The sequence below is a fragment of the Trichomycterus rosablanca genome, chromosome 8 (assembly GCF_030014385.1).
Source record: "Trichomycterus rosablanca isolate fTriRos1 chromosome 8, fTriRos1.hap1, whole genome shotgun sequence".
NCBI lineage: Eukaryota > Metazoa > Chordata > Actinopteri > Siluriformes > Trichomycteridae > Trichomycterus > Trichomycterus rosablanca.
The window spans coordinates 31,437,418-31,455,318 of record NC_085995.1 but is presented as its reverse complement, the minus strand read 5'-3'; the positions used below and the strand labels follow the sequence as shown (position 1 = coordinate 31,455,318).

The 17,901-nt window shown below is 39.3% G+C and overlaps 1 protein-coding gene across 1 annotated transcript in view; it reads left to right on the top strand.

Annotated features, from left to right (window-relative positions):
• Window positions 1–1,453: 1,453 nt before the first annotated feature.
• csk (C-terminal Src kinase) overlaps window positions 1,454–17,901 on the top strand; it is a 60,728-nt gene continuing 44,280 nt past the window's right edge. Inside the window, exon 1 of the mRNA XM_063000724.1 lies at window positions 1,454–1,856. The gene's annotated coding sequence lies outside the window, so the exon portion shown is untranslated. The remainder of the gene's footprint in view (window positions 1,857–17,901) is intronic.

The following is a 17,901-nucleotide window of genomic DNA, read 5'->3' as shown; positions in this document are numbered from 1 at the left end:
TCGTGGCGCACTACGAGTAAAAGCGCCAGCTTCTCTGCGCATTCCAGTGTTGCCAGATTGGGCGATTATCCGCCAAATTGGGCCAATTTTGTTGGAAAACAATTTAATAGCAGGTAAATAACACTTCTATTTAAAAGAAAATCTTCCGTTTTAAGAAGCTCCAGCATTGTAGAAGGCTATTAAAAGTAAAGTCAATTTTCAATGCTGATTTAGCGTAATAGTGTTGGTCAGTCTGTATCATATTCTTGAAAGAAAATTAAAATGTGTTTTCCATGCATTCACACTGGCATGTTCTGGGATTTAGTTGAGTCTCATCAGTACACACAAGTTGGCAGCCAAATGATAAAGTATTGCAAAGGAATATCTTTGAAATATTCCGCATTATATAACTAATAAAGTAACTTGTAATCTAACTTAGTTACTTTTAAAATCAAGTAATCCATAAAGTAACTAAGTTACTTTTTAAAGGAGTAATCAGTAATCAGTAATCAGATTACTTTTTCAAGGTAACTAAGCCATCACTGGTGATATATAACTAAGTTAGTTAACGGTTAGAAGGTGGCAGTAAATACTTAATGACTAAATAAGATAATGACGGTGGAATCACTAAGTGAATGCACATGTAACGGGTTGGAAGCATGGATGTGTGTGGATGTGTGTGAGTGTGTGTGTGTGTGTGTGTGTATGTGTGTGTGTGTGTGTGTGTGTGTGTGTGTGTGTGTGTGTGTGTGTGTGTGTGTGTGTGTGTGTGTGTGTGTATGTTGAAAATAAACAGATTCTCTCTCTGCCTGCAATCTCCTTCATCCAATATATCACAGACACAGAGGGACTAACATGGTCTTGGATTAACATGATCTGTAGTTCTGTTAAAAGTATGTTAAAGTAACATTTAAAACATTTAAAAATGTTTTGGGTATGTTCTTTAACTTGTATTAAATGTCTTGAGAATATTAAGAAAACTGACAAAAAACTGACAAAATAACGTTGAAGGAACGTTCTGATAAAACATTCATACAACCAAAATGGAACGTTAAGGGAACGTTCAGAGAACCTTATTTAAAATGTTCTTAGAACATCCCAAGACAACGTTCCAGAACGTTAAATCATGGTTGCAAATGAGGTTTAGGTAACGTTTTCATAACTTTAAAAAAACGTTCTGAGAACATCAAGAAAACTGGACAAAATAACGTTGAGGGAACGTTCTAATAAAACGTTCATACAACCAAAATGGAACATTTGTGGAATTTTGTTAGCTGGGGAGTCACTGAAGTCTGAAGGCTGGTGAAACGCTTCTGGGACGCTGTAAAATGTGAAATGTGACCCCGTTGGCTTTCCATACAACGTCTCTCTCTCTCTCTCTCTCTCTCTCTCTCTCTCTCTCTCTCTCTCTCTCTCTGTGTGTGTGTGTGTGTGTGTGTGTGTGTGCGTGTGTGCGCGCGTCGGTTAAGGAGAGCCGAGGCAGGTCTGTTGTGCGTTCTCTCCCATTACATACTGGATATGATCAGCAGCAGACAGCCCGCATCCTGTGTTAGATAAATCTCTCTATCTGTACTAGTTTTGGGGTTAGTTAGTTAACCAGCTGAAGCCGTGTTTGGTGAATGCGGTGCGGTTGAGTGGATCTGAGCAGGATAGCTGTGTGTGCAGGGTTTACGCCTTCTCTTTTGTCTGTGTTGATGAAGCAAACTGGTTTGCATTTAACCGGAAGATCTTCTTGCCGACTGTTTAGTATTTTTGCGTTTCTGTGACTGCGGTGTGAAGCTGCAGTTTAAACAGCAGATCCTGTACAATCTGTTTTTGTGTTTGTTTGTTTTTGCGTTTCGTTGATCTGGAAAGCATTGCTCAGCAAACGGGAACAGGTCAGTGTGTTTTTATTACCTACATCTACTACTAACATAGAATTAACACATCTTTGTTTCTTATACAGAAATCAGCTATATGAAAACATTATAGACAGCGGATTTATTTGCATTATATAATACCAGTTATCATTGTGTACATGTTTCTGCTGAGGTTGATGTGCCCCCCCCCCCCCCCCCATGTAAAAGCCTAACATACTATTCATTCTAAGCCTTTTAAATAGACACATTGACTTTTCAGTCCTGAATTAAACAAGACATGGCCTCAACACAGCTGTCCCAGTTATGCTGTCTCAAGTGGGTGTGTTGAAGTCTCAGTGTCTTTGTATCCCCAAACATATGAGGGCTTAAGTGCTCTACTGGGTTTATAAAGCAATGTGGACAATCAAAAATTCCCAGCCAATTTACACCTAGTAATTGTAGCTTTTTATTTAGTTGTACTTTTAATATAAGTATTTAAACTGATATCAGAAATAAAGAATGCAGTGTGTAAAAACATGCAAATGTTGCACATAGAATTAGGAATTTAACCCTGTGAGAAGTAAGTAAACATACAAAAATGACATACACGTTTACTTTAACATTTATGAACTGAATTTGAACAGTGAACATTGTAACAATGAAGTTTAAACATGTAAAAGTTGAATTATATTAAGTAAAACTTGGAAGAAAAATTCAATTTTAAGAAAGTGTGACAACAGAATATAAGCCCAATATGCAACAGTTTGATGTAGCTGATTTTGAGCATTAAATTAATTTTAAACAAAAAATTTTTTTAATTCAAGTTTAAACACAATCGGAATGTAACAATGAAAGTAATTAATCAATTAATATGATTAAAAAATATAATTAAAACAGTAAAGTACGCTAGCGCACCAGAGTTGGGGTTTCGAATACATCGTATCGAATCTCAGCTCTGCCTTTCCGACTGGGCTGGGCGGCATCATGAACAACGATTGGCTGTTGTTCAGTGTTAGGGGAAAAAAGTCGGATCATAGTGCGACTGCGGCCCCTGCTGGCTGACTGATGGCGCCTGCACGGGGCTAAGTTATAATGCTGATGGGGGTGTGGCCCTCTGTACACAGTGCCCGTCGGTGTATGAACTCGACTCGTGCAGGTGAAAAATGCAGTCTGTACTGACTTTTCAATCCCGGGGGGGCATATGTCAGTTGAGAGGCGTCCTCAGTCAGCGATGAAAGGTCGAATCAGTATTGAGGACACATTCAGGGTAATTAGACACGACTAGATTGGGGGGGGGGGGGATGGGGGCTTTAACTTTTAGTTACTAATAGTAATGATTACAGTTGTAGTAGTTGTATGTTAACTTGTTCATGTACTTTTAAGTTAAAACTCAAGCTATTTTTTCTTACTGATTTTTCATTTTCGTTCAAGTTCATACATGTTTCAGTTTAATTATAACTTGTGGGCGGCACGGTGGCTCAGTGGATAGCACTGTCGCCTCACAGCAAGAAGGTCCTGGGTTCAATCCCCAGGTGGGGCGGTCCGGGTCCTTTTTGTGTGGAGTTTGCATGTTCTCCCCGTGTCTGTGTGGGTTTCCTCCCGGAGTTCCGGTTTCCTCCCACGGTCCAAACACATGCAAGTGAGGTGAATAGGAGATACAAAATTGTACATGACTGTGTTTGCCATTAAAACTTGTGCAGGATATTCCGCTGGCACACCAGCACAACCCGGTTCGAAACTCGGTGTTGCCACCGGTCGGCTGGGCGCCATCTGGCGGGCATAATTGGCAGTGCTTGCAGCAGATACTAATTGGCCACCGTATCTGCAGGTTGGGGGCAGGTCTATGTGTGGGTGGGTGGGTCTTTATACACTGTGTAAGCCTGATTGGCGAAAGAGACGCCTGTGCAGAATGCAGGGGTGAGAAGAGGAGGGCTGTGCACGTGTTGGAAGAGGCGTGTGCAGTGACGTACTCTCTTTGGATACAATCTGGTATCTCTCAGCAGCGGAAGACAAAATTAAGTGTGCTAAATCGGAAGGAAAATGGGGAGAAAATGCATAAAACTGATGAATCTTGTTTATGGAGTAACTACCGTTTCTGTCATGAATGTAACCAAAGTGTAAAACATGACGTTAAAATCCTAATTAACAAACAAACAATTATAACTCGTCAACTACATTTTATGAATGTATATTATGCATATTATGAATTGTGCGGCTTGGCCCATCCCAGTTTCAAATTACTCAAATGTTTGTTTGTTTCTAAAGAGTATGTTCATTTCTGGTAATACAACTAAATTGCAAATTAAGGCAACAAGTGTTTTGATAAGGACAGTCAGAATGAGTGAAGAAAGTGAGTAGCTCACTTGGCTAAATGGACCCAAATGAACTGTAGAGTTCTGAATTCATGGTTTCTGTGTGTTTGTGTTTGAAGGATCCAAGTGCTGTTTTGACAGCCAGCGTATATGTAAATAATTAACTTAGGAATTTTTTGATGCTGTAAAAACTTCAGGCAGTTCCAGCATAATGGATGTGGAATTTGAACTGATATTGACTCGTTAGGTGTGTTATGGCCGGTACATCAGCAGTACGTTGTAGATATTCGTTCATGCTATTAGGAAAATGGGCATACACACACATATACACAAACAAGTATGTGGACATGCCTCCTTATAACTGGGTTCAGCTAGTTGTTGTCAGTTGCAAGCATAAAGTCAGTGTTTATAGACAAACAGTGGCAGCAGAGTGGGTCATACTGAACAAATTTCTGCCCTATTTCCACTGTCGGGGACACCTGGGGTAAGTGTCGATGTATTCACTGGCCTGGTCAGGCGCTCTACAGACAAAATTCTCCATGTGAGGAAAGGCCGGATTATGAGCCGCTTTCCTGCTGTGTAACAGCAACATCCAGTCTGGCCATGGTGCTGGCACAATCGGTGGAGGAATCTCTCTAAAAACATGACTTAGGAGAGGCATTTGCTTAAACTATTTGGTTTAAGATTGCTATGTGAAATGACAAGTGCAATAAAGGGGTATAAATGAATCTATGGTTAACAGTTGCCAAGCAAATAGTCCCAGTTTAAACTGATAAAGCCAGCTGTAAAGCTTGGTAATGGAGGAGTAATAGTCTGTGTTTGTTTGGGCTGGGCTCAATCTTGATTCTGTAATATTCAAAGACATTATTACCTTTGTATACTTAATTACTACTCTCTAAATGTTTTCCTCTTTGGGTGAGTTGTAGTAATGTGGCTGAAGAGTAAAATGGCTCAAGTTGTTTTGCCACCAGTGTAACAGGTTTAGTACTATTCAAAGCAAAATGGATGATTCTAGGCGAGGTTGCATTTTTGGTCCTACACCTGCAACAGTAATTTACATAGCTTTAAAGTTAAAGATGATATAAGACGTCAAAGATGTCAAAAATATTGAATTGACACTGAACTACCAAAAACAAGGCTGGAAAAGTGAATGAACTCTTGTTTTGTATAGTTTTTGTGGTACAGATTTAAATCTGGACTTCTATATTCTGACATGTTGGTTTCACTGATGGCTGTGTGGATGGTGTTTTTGTCTTTTACACTGAGAATATAATGTCTGTTTGTCCAAAACATGATAAAATCTGGACTCATCTGACCACAGCACATTTTCACTGTCTTTCGGTCGATCTGAGATGAGCTTAGGCCGAGAGAACTTGAAAAGACGTGTGGTTTTCCATTTTCTCTATGTCAGTTAAATAAACACATTGATTTTAATTGCATTTTGCTAAGTGTCCCAACTTTTCCAGATATGGTTGGTTGTAATTGTACAAAGCAGATTCCAAAAAAGTTGGGACACTAAACAAATTGTGAATAAAAACTGAATGCAATGATGAGATGGCAAATGTCAATATTTTATTCGTAATAGAACATAGATGACAGATCAAAAGTTTAATCTGAGTAAATGTAACATTTTAAAGGAAAAATATGTTGATTCAAAATTTCACAGTGTCAACAAATCCCAAAACAGTTGGGACAAGTAGCAATAAGTGGCTGGAAAAAGGAAATTGAGCATATAACGAACAGCTGGAAGACCAATTAACACTAATTAGGTCAATTGACAACATGATTGGGTATAAAAAGAGCTTCTCAGAGTGTCAGTGTCTCTCAGAAGCCAAGATGGTAAGAGGATCACCAATTCCACCATTGTTGCGCAAAAAGATAGTGCAGCAATACCAGAATGGTGTTACCCAGCGTAAAATAGCAAAGACTTTTAAGTTATCATCATCAACCGTGCATAACATCATCAAAAGATTCAGAGAATCTGGAACAATCGCTGTGCGTAAGGGTCAAGGCCGTAAAACTCTACTGGATGCTCGTGATCTCCGGGCCCTTAAACGCCACTGCACCTCAAACAGGAATGCCACTGTCAAGGAAATAACAGAATGGGCTCAGGAATACTTCCAGAAAGCATTGTCAGTGAACACAATCCACCGTGCCATCCGCCGTTGCCAGCTGAAACTCTACAGTGCAAAGAGGAAGCCATTTCTAAGCAAGCTTCACAAGCTCAGACGTTTGCACTGGGCCAGGGGTTATTTAAAATGGAGTGTGGCAAAATGGAAGACTGTTCTGTGGTCAGATGAGTCACGATTTGAAGTTCTTTATGGAACACTGGGATGCCATGTCATCCGGACCAGAGAGGACAAGGATAACCCAAGTTGTTATCAACGCTCCGTTCAGAAGCCTGCATCACTGATGGTATGGGGTTGCATGAGTGCTTGTGGCATGGGCAGCTTGCATGTCTGGAAAGGCACCATTAATGCAGAGAACTATGTTCAGGTTCTAGAACAACATATGCTCCCATCTAGACGTCATCTCTTTCAGGGAAGACCCTGCATTTTTCAACAAGATAATGCCAGACCACATTCTGCAGCAATCACAACATCATGGCTACGTAGGAGAAGGATCCGGGTACTGAAATGGCCAGCCTGCAGTCCAGATCTTTCACCTATAGAGAACATTTGGCGCATCATAAAGAGGAAGGTGCGACGAAGAAGGCCCAAGACGATTGAACAGTTAGAGGCCTGTATTAGACATGAATGGGAGAGCATTCCTATTTCTAAACTTGAGAAACTGGTCTCCTCTGTCCCCAGACGTCTGTTGAGTGTTGTAAGAAGAAGGGGGGATGCCACACAGTGGTAAAAATGGCCTTGTCCCAACTTTTTTGGGATTTGTTGATGCCATGAAATTTTGAAACAACATATTTTTCCCTTAAAATGATACATTCGCTCAGTTTAAACTTTTGATCTGTGATTTGTGTTCTATTCTGAATAAAATATTAGATGTTGGCACCTCAACATCATTGCATTCAGTTTTTATTCACAATTTGTTTAGTGTCCCAACTTTTTTGGAATCCGGTTTGTAAATGAAAATGATCTTTTTGTTTTTCGAAACATTTAGTTATTTATGAATTATACATCATATCAGATGGTGAAGTAAGCAGTAAAATATGAACCTAAATGGCTAAAATAAAAGTCAAATTCAGGCTGACATTTCAGTGTTGTATAAAAATGGCATGTTTATGTGTATTTGCTGTGCACAAGACATTTGTGCAGTCACACAGCAGTCTATTATACAAATCCACCAATGCTGAGATCTGGGTTCGACTATCAGCGGTGCTATCAGATTGGCTATGTCTGTAAAGCAAGGATTTCCAGAGCCCTGCAATGGATTGGCACCCTGTCCAGTGTACCCAGCTCAGTGTTGACCTGCCACGACCTTGAGCAGAATGAAGTTGATGAAAATGAGACGAAATATGAAATGAAATATTTACTCGCCTCAGATCAATGGTGTATACAGTAACAGTAGTAAAGTGTCAGCAGTGCATTAATCAGACACTGAGCATGTAATGTTGGTAGAATTAAAGTCAAAAGTTCTACTTACATACAGATGTAAGTGACACACTTGTGCTTTCAGACAATTGCTTGTACAGGTTATTATGGTGCCTGAAGTTGTCTAGAATTGGCTCCAAGTGACACCCATGACCGACTTTGTGAAATCTGTACAGAGCTAATTGTGGCTGATTTCTAAACAACTGTAAGGATTGGCATACAGTTTTGTCATGGAATGTTCTGCACCACCAAATACATAATTGAAGTTACTGTATGTATATTTTTCACCCGACAAAATGGCCCTCAATAAACAGTCTTGAACAGTTTTAGACCAAGATGTACACAGTCACAAAAAGTACAGTTGCAGAAATCATTATTATCCCAGGACTGTCATGACAAACTGGTTAAAAATGTATGTAAACTTTTGACTCAATAAACTAATTGCTAGGGTTTCTTCACCATTAACGGCTTGTCTTTGTGTCATTCGCACATGCAGGCTTACTGGGTTGCACCCTTCTACGCATTTACAATGAAAAACCTGTTACCCTTATACAATTAATTAATCTAGTTCATGTTACATATCAGTCTTTTTAATAGACACCATTTTATTTCACTAAATCACTCCAATTTGCAGACATTTTTTTCCTGTTTAAGTTTAAAGTTTTTACATGAGGAGGTGGGGTAAATACCTGTGTGGTAGAAGTGAGGTAGTGGTGGGGATACACTTAGTGTTGCTGAGGTATGATGGACGTGTGTGTTGATCTTAAATAGCTTATTCAAATATCTATGTTAAAATACATAGTTTTAATATGTCTGATCTGACCCCAACACATAATACATTAATACAGGAAACAATTAAACTCAATTAATTATGGGAAAGGGGTTGTCAGTGTACTGAATACTACCCTATCTATAATGGAAAGAATACCCATAGGATTGCAGGGCTGAGAATGGTCCTCTGGCCCAAAATAATGGGTCAGTGGGGGACCTAAGAAGTGGCCCTTTTCATTGCTTTATTGATGAGGTTGAGTGTTTAGAGCAATAGACAGGCTACTGTCAGTAATTGTCTACATACAAAATGGTGTGTTAGCTCATGGAAGCCAATACTTACCCCAAATCTTTGATGTACTTGCTGTGTTTCTTCATATACTGTATATGTACATATACACATAATTTGCCGACAGCCTAACATCCCTTCTTCATTTTCAAAATTTCATGTAACATAAAAAATGGTCACATGTTAAATGGGCGATTATTTAAATTCCAGTTTTCTGTCTGAGTCAAAAAGACCAGTGTGTGTTTTTTGAACTGATTTGAATTATTGAACAAGAGCTGGATTTAGAAACGCTGGCCTCAGAAGGTCACTTCCTCCTTCTCGGCACACAGCGCAGATTCTGACCTCACTGGCACGCCAGCAAGTTCCAGTTAAATCCCACTCAGTCAGCTCCATCAGTACAGATCTGTTTTATACTGCGTGTTAGCAAACTACAGTGTTTATGAGTAACGTCCAAATAACCTCGTCTTTAAGTACCGATGCTTGGATTAAATCTTCAGGGCAAAATGACCATGTTTATGTACTGGAGTCATTATTCAGGGTTATAACTACACTACATTGGCAGTAGTATGTGGACATTTAATCGTAGGCTTGTTGTACGTTCTGTTTCAAACAGGAAGTTGCCCTTCTTGTTCATCAAAGTTGCTTCCCTTCTTCTCCGTTGCAGCTATAACAGCCCCCTGTCTTTTGAGACATGTCTTTATAGACTTTGCTTTATGCACAGTGGTGCAGTCTTGCTGGAACAGAAAAAACATATCCCAGGGTGTATCCCAAACAGTTTCCTTTAGTGTTGGAAGCATTCATTCATTTATTTGTGCGTAATTCATTTTTCACACATCTCTCAACAATGGGTGTGGCTTAAACACTTGAAATAATTAGGAAGGGTGTCCATGTACTTTGGGAAGGTTGCAAGTCCGTGACCCTACATGCTGTTGTTTCACCTGGCTAGTGGCCCACAAAAGCACCCTTGCTGAATGTTGGTGTGATTTAGACAGATGTTCACAAGTCACAGAATACGAGTCCGAGTCAAGTCACGAGTCTTTAGGCTAGAGTCTGAGTCAATTCACAAGTCAATATAATCTACACAAAACATATATTGGAAATGTAGTGTAGAAATAAACAAATAATATGTAAGTTCAGATAAAAAACAACAACAGATTAGCAGCTGTATTTTGCCGTTTTACTTAGTGCCTTTACTTTCCTAGTCATTGTGCAAATGAATGTAATTTCCGTAACAAGCAGGTACCAGTTAAAAGCTTAAACTGATACGTTTTGCAAAACAAAAGCACCCGATTAATCACGGCACTGCGGCCAAAATCCAAAACACAGCAAAAAACATCATAACCACTGCTTACCTTAGCTTATGTTCTTCCAGATGCTATTAAATTTATAAGCGTGTGTTGTCCCATTAGGAATATAATCCATTAGTTTGTAAATGTGCTTATAATTAAAAACCTTTTCCTGGTTGTAAAGTAAAACAAACTCGTTAGAAAGCCAAACAAGCATCTCATTGACAATCATCTGTGTGACGCTGCAAACTGAATAAATGCAAATAACAGCATTTCTTACTAAAAATTTAAATCAGAAGGTCTGATTGGTTCAGAAAGCGGTCTTTCAACCATTAGCGCCAATTCTGTAGTAGTGTTTTATTCACACCAGCTGTTCCTCTGAAGTGCACTGTGTAGGTATTCCACCATTTTAAGTGAGATTCCAATCCAAAGGAGGGAAGCTGGCTGGAACATTTACCCATTGTGTGTGTTGCGGGTTAAGACGGCCGGAGCGTTATTAGACAGCAGAAATGACACGATCAGAATGATGTCGGATCATATATACAGTGCCTTGCAAAAGTATTCAGCCCCCTTGAACTTTTCAACCTTTTGCCACATTTCAGGCTTCAAACATAACGATATGAAATTGTAATTTTTTGTGAAGAATCAACAACAAGTGGGACACAATCGTGAAGTGGAACGAAATTTATTGGATATTTTAAACTTTTTTTAGAAATAAAAAACTGAAAAGTGGGGCGTGCAATATTATTCAGCCCCCTTGCGTTAATACTTTGTAGCGCCACCTTTTGCTGCGATTACAGCTGCAAGTCGCTTGGGGTATGTCTCTATCAGTTTTGCACATCGAGAGACAGAAATTTTTGCCCATTCTTCCTTGCAAAACAGCTCGAGCTCAGTGAGGTTGGATGGAGAGCGTTTGTGAACAGCAGTTTTCAGCTCTTTCCACAGATTCTCGATGGGATTCAGGTCTGGACTTTGACTTGGCCATTCTAACACCTGGATACGTTTATTTGTGAACCATTCCATTGTAGATTTTGCTTTATGTTTTGGATCATTGTCTTGTTGGAAGATAAATCTCCGTCCCAGTCTCAGGTCTTTTGCAGACTGCAACAGGTTTTCTTCCAGAATGGTCCTGTATTTGGCTCCATCCATCTTCCCATCAATTTTAACCATCTTCCCTGTCCCTGCTGAAGAAAAGCAGGCCCAAACCATGATGCTGCCACCACCATGTTTGACAGTGGGGATGGTGTGTTCAGGATGATGAGCTGTGTTGCTTTTACGCCAAACATAACGTTTTGCATTGTGGCCAAAAAGTTCGATTTTGGTTTCATCTGACCAGAGCACCTTCTTCCACATGTTTGGTGTGTCTCCCAGGTGACTTTTTATAGATATCTTTGAGAAATGGCTTTCTTCTTGCCACTCTTCCATAAAGGCCAGATTTGTGCAGTGTACGACTGATTGTGTCCTATGGACAGAGTCTCCCACCTCAGCTGTAGATCTCTGCAGTTCATTCAGAGTGATCATGGGCCTCTTGGCTGCATCTCTGATCAGTCTTCTCCTTGTTTGAGCTGAAAGTTTAGAGGGACGGCCGGGTCTTGGTAGATTTGCAGTGGTCTGATACTCCTTCCATTTCAATATGATCGCTTGCACAGTGCTCCTTGAGATGTTTAAAGCTTGGGAAATCTTTTTGTATCCAAATCCGGCTTTAAACTTCTCCACAACAGTATCTCGGACCTGCCTGGTGTGTTCCTTGGTCTTCATGATGCTCTCTGCGCTTTAAACAGAACTCTGAGACTGTCACAGAGCAGGTGCATTTATACGGAGACTTGATTACACACAGGTGGATTCTATTTATCACCATCAGTCATTTAGGTCAACATTGGATAATTCAGAGATCCTCACTGAACTTCTGGAGTGAGTTTGCTGCACTGAAAGTAAAGGGGCTGAATAATATTGCACGCCCCACTTTTTAGTTTTTTATTTCTAAAAAAAGTTTAAAATATCCAATAAATTTCGTTCTACTTCACGATTGTGTCCCACTTGTTGTTGATTCTTCACAAAAAATTACAATTTCATATCGTTATGTTTGAAGCCTGAAATGTGGCAAAAGGTTGAAAAGTTCAAGGGGGCTGAATACTTTTGCAAGGCACTGTATATATATATAATTGTCACACGTAACTAATGTTAACACATGATGACTTTTGTTGTCTACAAGTCATTTTTTACGAGTCAAGTCTGAATCATTTGAAACGAGTCCGAGTTGAATCTGAAGTCGCTGTGTATGCGACTTACGTGCGACTCGCTCTCGAGTCGCAGACTTGAGTCCCTGCCTCTGGATTTCGAATCCAGGTCTTAATGGTTCGGTCCATTGACTGTTGTTACATCACCAAATTACACAGTAACGTAATCAGTGAAGATTTAATCAGTAGAATCAGTAGAACTTCAATCTATCGTTCAATATCTGATGTGTGATTCAAGTTCCTTTATTTTTAAAGCAGTGTATATAAAACATAAACTTGTTCCCTCTATTTTTTTACTTCTTATACGATTAGATGAGGGCTACACCATGCTTACTAAAGCCAGCCACTGTTTTTTTAAACACCAGCCTATATAATTTCATTGGACAGAGCAAAAACGACTTGTCTCTGTGTTTTGCATGGACAGTAATGGCTCAGTTATTTAAGTCCTAAACTATTGATAGGAAGTTTAAGGGATCAAGCCTCGCCACCACCGAGCTGCAGGACCCTTAATTTATTCCCATTATAATCTGTTGCTTGATTGTGTCATGTTGGATAAAAGTCTTCCACATGCCCAAATTTTATATATTTGAAACAGTAATGACACTGGAAACACCTGGACTTCCATCTTTAGATGTCTATTGCATTAAGCTAGGATTAAACCTGTCATCTTTTGATGACGGGGCAGTAGGCTTTCTTTTTACTATTTAGTAGCCTAAAACTAGGCACTTTTTGCAGAAAAAAAGCTTAATTTTGCAACTGTCACACTCATCTATTTAGTCTCCAAATTGTCCAAATGTCCAAATTTGGTTGTTGATTTTAGAGTTGTGATGGCCAGGCCTGTCATTTGTGGTTGGGTTTACCCTCCCCTCTCTTTATTTACTCAGCTTCCTCTCCATATGCTGTGAAAAGCCTCTGTGGTGACAGTCTTTTTTTAAGCTCTACAGGCCTCAGTTTGTGGTCTTTATAGCCGGTGAAAGCGTAGCTATGTTTACCGACTCTGCACAGCTACTGTTTAAGACTGCTCTTATAGATGTCAGACTAGTCAGAGTTAATCACATATAGCTGCTCGGTGTAGTTATTACACCCTCATCACCCCTCACTGCTTCAGGGAAATTTCTGCTTTGATGCTTTGATCACTTGCAGAAGCTTTGCTCTCCAGCGCTGCACATGCACAGTTGCAGTGCAACCTCATCAGCACACAGTGTAAAAAGCATGAATGTGCATTTGCAAAGCGCCCTGCCAGGATTCTGGCTTCATGCAGCGGTTTCTCACAGCACACTCCAGATCTACAGTGAAAAACTGTTCAGAAGCTTAAGCTTCAAACAAGCTGTGAGACAGAGTTTGCAGTAAACACAGTAAAACACAGACAGATGCCATAGACAGCAAAGAAGAGCTTTGGTGTTGGTAATGCTGTCTTAAGCTGTAGTCAGCAATAATATGCAAGCAAAATTTACACCAGTGGACTGCAATAGTAATAAAAGTTCTGCGAAATATAATTGCTATTCTTAAGGTATATTTTGGATGGGATACATTTTTAAAGGCACATACTGTATGTAATATTTACTCATTTTCTCCTAACCAGAGGCTCTTATGTGTCAGAGCAGCTTAGCAGCATCATTTGTGGTGGTTACTGTACAGTAAACTGCACAAGGCAATACTCATCAGTCTTTGATTATTTATTCATTTATTAATTTTCCACAAACTGTTTCATTTTGTCCAGAGAAGCAATCGGTACAGCACTATCCAAAAACACACACAAAAAAATACAGAGAAACAAATCTGAGGTTACAGACGGATCCACATGTGCAGAGATTAACATGCAGACTCAAAACACAAAACAGCTTCTGTGTGTTTATAATTTTCTTCCTTAATAGTTCCGCAGTTCATGATTTAAAAATCTTAACACCTAGAGACACCTATCACCATAAACCCATCAAGTACGAATGCCCAAAGTACAACAGTGAAAGACAAAGACTATGTATGTCTAATACACTAAAAGTAACTCTCACACAGGATAATAAAGAACTAATCATTAAATTCCTTAATAATATAAGACTGAAAACATATATGATATAAGATATAAACTAGCATAAAACCAGAGCTGGGATTTCAAATACATCGCATCGAATCTCAGCTCTGCCATCCGGCTGGGCTGGATGTCTACATGAACAACGTTTGGCTGTTGGTCATCCAGGTAGGGAGCCGGATAGGGACCTCATAACTGATGAAATTACGACCTCTGCTGGCCGATTGATGGTACCTGCGCAGAGTTGGGGAATAATGCTGATCAGGGTGTGGCTCTCCGTGCACAAGGTTGGTCGACATATGAACTTGTCTCGTACAGGTAAAAAGATGCAGTCGGTACTACACACGTGTCGGAGGGGAAGTGTGCCAGTTGCAAAGCTCCTCAGTCAGTGGTGGAGGGTTGTGTCAGTAGAGGTGAAGCATAATGCAGACAGGGTAATTGGATACGACTAGATTAGGAGAGAAAATTGGGGGGAAAACTAAAGAAAAAGAGGGGAAAAAGCTAGCATAAAACACTGATTCCTGCCGTGAATATTATAAATGTGACATCAAATGAACACTTAAAGTTTTTCTGTTTGTTTAAGAACAGCAGTGTGTTTATCTGAGTGTGTACACCTGTACACCTGAGGTTGGGTGAGGGTGAGTCTCAAATCAGCAGTCTGAACTCACACATTAGCTTAGCTCTTAAGTCGAATCAACCAGCTGTTGGAAAATAACTAAAATTAATAAAAATTAATAAAAAGAACAGCATTAATCAAACTGACTGGCAGCTATTGGCTAATTAACATCCCTAGTCCATAGATTAAGGGCCTTGATACAAATATGTCAATACATGTTGTCTGATTATATTATACATGTATTAACAATAAACAAATGTTGTGAAATCTGATGATTAACTTTAGTCATCTAAACAATTCCCAGATAGCTCTGATCAATCTTGATGAAATGATTGTGTAGTAACTGTGCCAGGCCTTCTGGAATTAGTTCTGCCCAGTGATTATTTATAGTTATTTGTGGTTGGTAATGCAAAGGGTAAGGCATAATTTTGCATTTGAAGTGCTTTGAAATGCACATACAGTTACGAGCTTGTGCCAGTTACTGTGCTAGTGTCACTGCCCAGATGTCTGCAGCTGTTTTGCAGTGCCCCTACAACATCTGCAGCCCCTCAACGTGAAGTGAAGTAGGCCAGTTCTTGTTCTTTCTTTGGTAAACTGACTACCACATGCACACAGCTCAAACCCAGTCTTCTTTCTGACATGTTATTATGTATAGTTGAGCACAAAAGTTCACACGCACTTGTATAGAACACCTACTACATATTATAGCATGTATACATTTTAATCTACACTCTAAAAAATAATATACTGGATCTACTTAAAATTATGGTAACAATTTGCATGCATTTTTCTATGTAATCTCAACTAGAATGTTTTAAGTAAATGCAACAAGCCTTTCGCTGTTAAACTAACTTAACTAAATTAGGTAATATCAACATGAAAATCTTTAACACCATCACTAAATTAATCTGAACCTACTTAAGTTTAATTTAATTGTTTTGTTCCACAAACCCAAATAAATTAGGTTCCACTAATATGATTAGAAGAAGGCGATAAGAAACAGCTCTTTTATTGAATCACTGGACTAACACGTATTCATACATATATATATTTATATCACAAACACACATGCTGACCTATTGCTCAGCATATCAACAAAGTGGAATCAGCTCATCTGGACACAAGTTTGTCGTAGAGAAAAACAAACTCTACAACAAACTTGTGTCCAGATGAACTGATTCAACTTTGTAGATTTGTGTACCCGAATTATCGAGCTTGTATCAACACATTTCTCAGCATAGCCACACTGTTCCCAATGCAGGGCTGCACGGTCACGGTAGGTCTGGATACCACTGCCGCAAGTCCTTCTGGGTAAAGCTCCGCCCCTTCCCAGTATTTGAACATAATACATTCAAGCAACTCAGATATTTTAGTTGGCTCAACTCAAAATTGGTATGATGTTGTACTAAAGCAAAATAATTTGTTGAAAAAGGTTAAAATTTTGAGTTTGTCTAAAATAATGTATTTTTAAGTTGCCCGAACTTAAAATTTTTAACAAATGTAACAAATTAAATTTTTCATGTTGAACTGACTTGTTATATTAAGTTTAATTTACTAATGTGCTGAATCATTTTTTAGAGTGTATGGTATTGGTTTTTTATGAACAGTGAACAGTTTTGGAATGAACTGGAACATCAGTTGAGGCTTTCTGACCAACATCAGTCTCCAGCCATACAAATTCATGCAGTGGGAGAGCTTCCAAAAATTCCAGAGATCAGTGTGAAGGCATAAACTTATGCTCGGGTTGGGCAGCGGTAAAGTATGTTAGCTCACCACTGCTAAGAACTGGGGATCCAGGGTTTAAATCTCAGGGGTGCCCTTGACCGGTTGGGCGTCTGCATGGACATGATTTGCTAATGTATAAGGGGTGGGGGTGGGAGTGCGAAATAGCCTAGTCGTTGGGAGGTGCCCGGTCTTAAGCCTGGTCCCAAAGCACGGATAGAAATAGGAATGTTGCATCAGTGCCCAGCCATACTAATGTTCTTTTGACTGAATGGGTACAAATTCCAAAAGTCTTCTCTATTCTAATACCATTCGTTTGTGAAACAAGATGTCTAAGAAGCCCATGGTCAGGTGTCCAAATACTTTTGGCCATATAGTGTATAGCTGTTGACTTTGTGGCCACTGATTGAACCCTTTAAAAAGTGCATGGAACAGTGGTTTGTTGGCAAGGATGGGAAGAAAACTGAGACGATGTGTCCCGATGGTGTGATGAAGCAAAAGTTGTTGGAACAATCAAGCTTGATAATTATTGGCATAGATACTGGTCCACAAGATCGTGATATTGTAGATTTTTTTCCACATGATCAAATGATCAAATAAATATTCTTAAGTTGCTAATCTTAAATATAAATTGCTCAACTCTCTTCCTGTTCTGCCCCCCCCCCTCCCCCTTCTGCCCCCTGTATTCACTAACTTTGGATCCTGCACACAAATCTCAGGAACCTACCCCCCCCCCCCCCCCATCAATACCGAACCTTACATCCCCCAGATCTATTTAATGCGCACATCATCACTTTAAACTGTCTATAGATCATCCAAGTTGCACTTCCGTTATAATTGCACTGGTTTTACACAAAGACTTTTAATCTGCATTGTCACTTTACTGTCTAGGTTGTTAATATTGGGACGTTTATTTTTCAAATTTTTCATATTTTAGTACTATATTTTTCATACTTTTATGTGTCAGTGTAAATATATTTGCGCTTAGTGTGTTTATTCTATTTTTATATTCTTCATATATTCTAGGTTTATTGTTTAATTAATGTTTAGTGTTGCACCATGGGTCTGAGAGTAACGCAATTTCAATCCTCTGTATGTCCTTTACATATTGCAGTATTGACAATAAAGCAACTTTGACTTTTGACTTTGACTATAGTATTGTGAATTCAAGGACAGTCATTCAGTCACAGAAAAGGTACAGAGACATGAATTGTCAGATTTCCAAGACTTACATGAAATGCATGTTTCTTGCAAACTGTTGACTTAAGCTTACCCTCTCA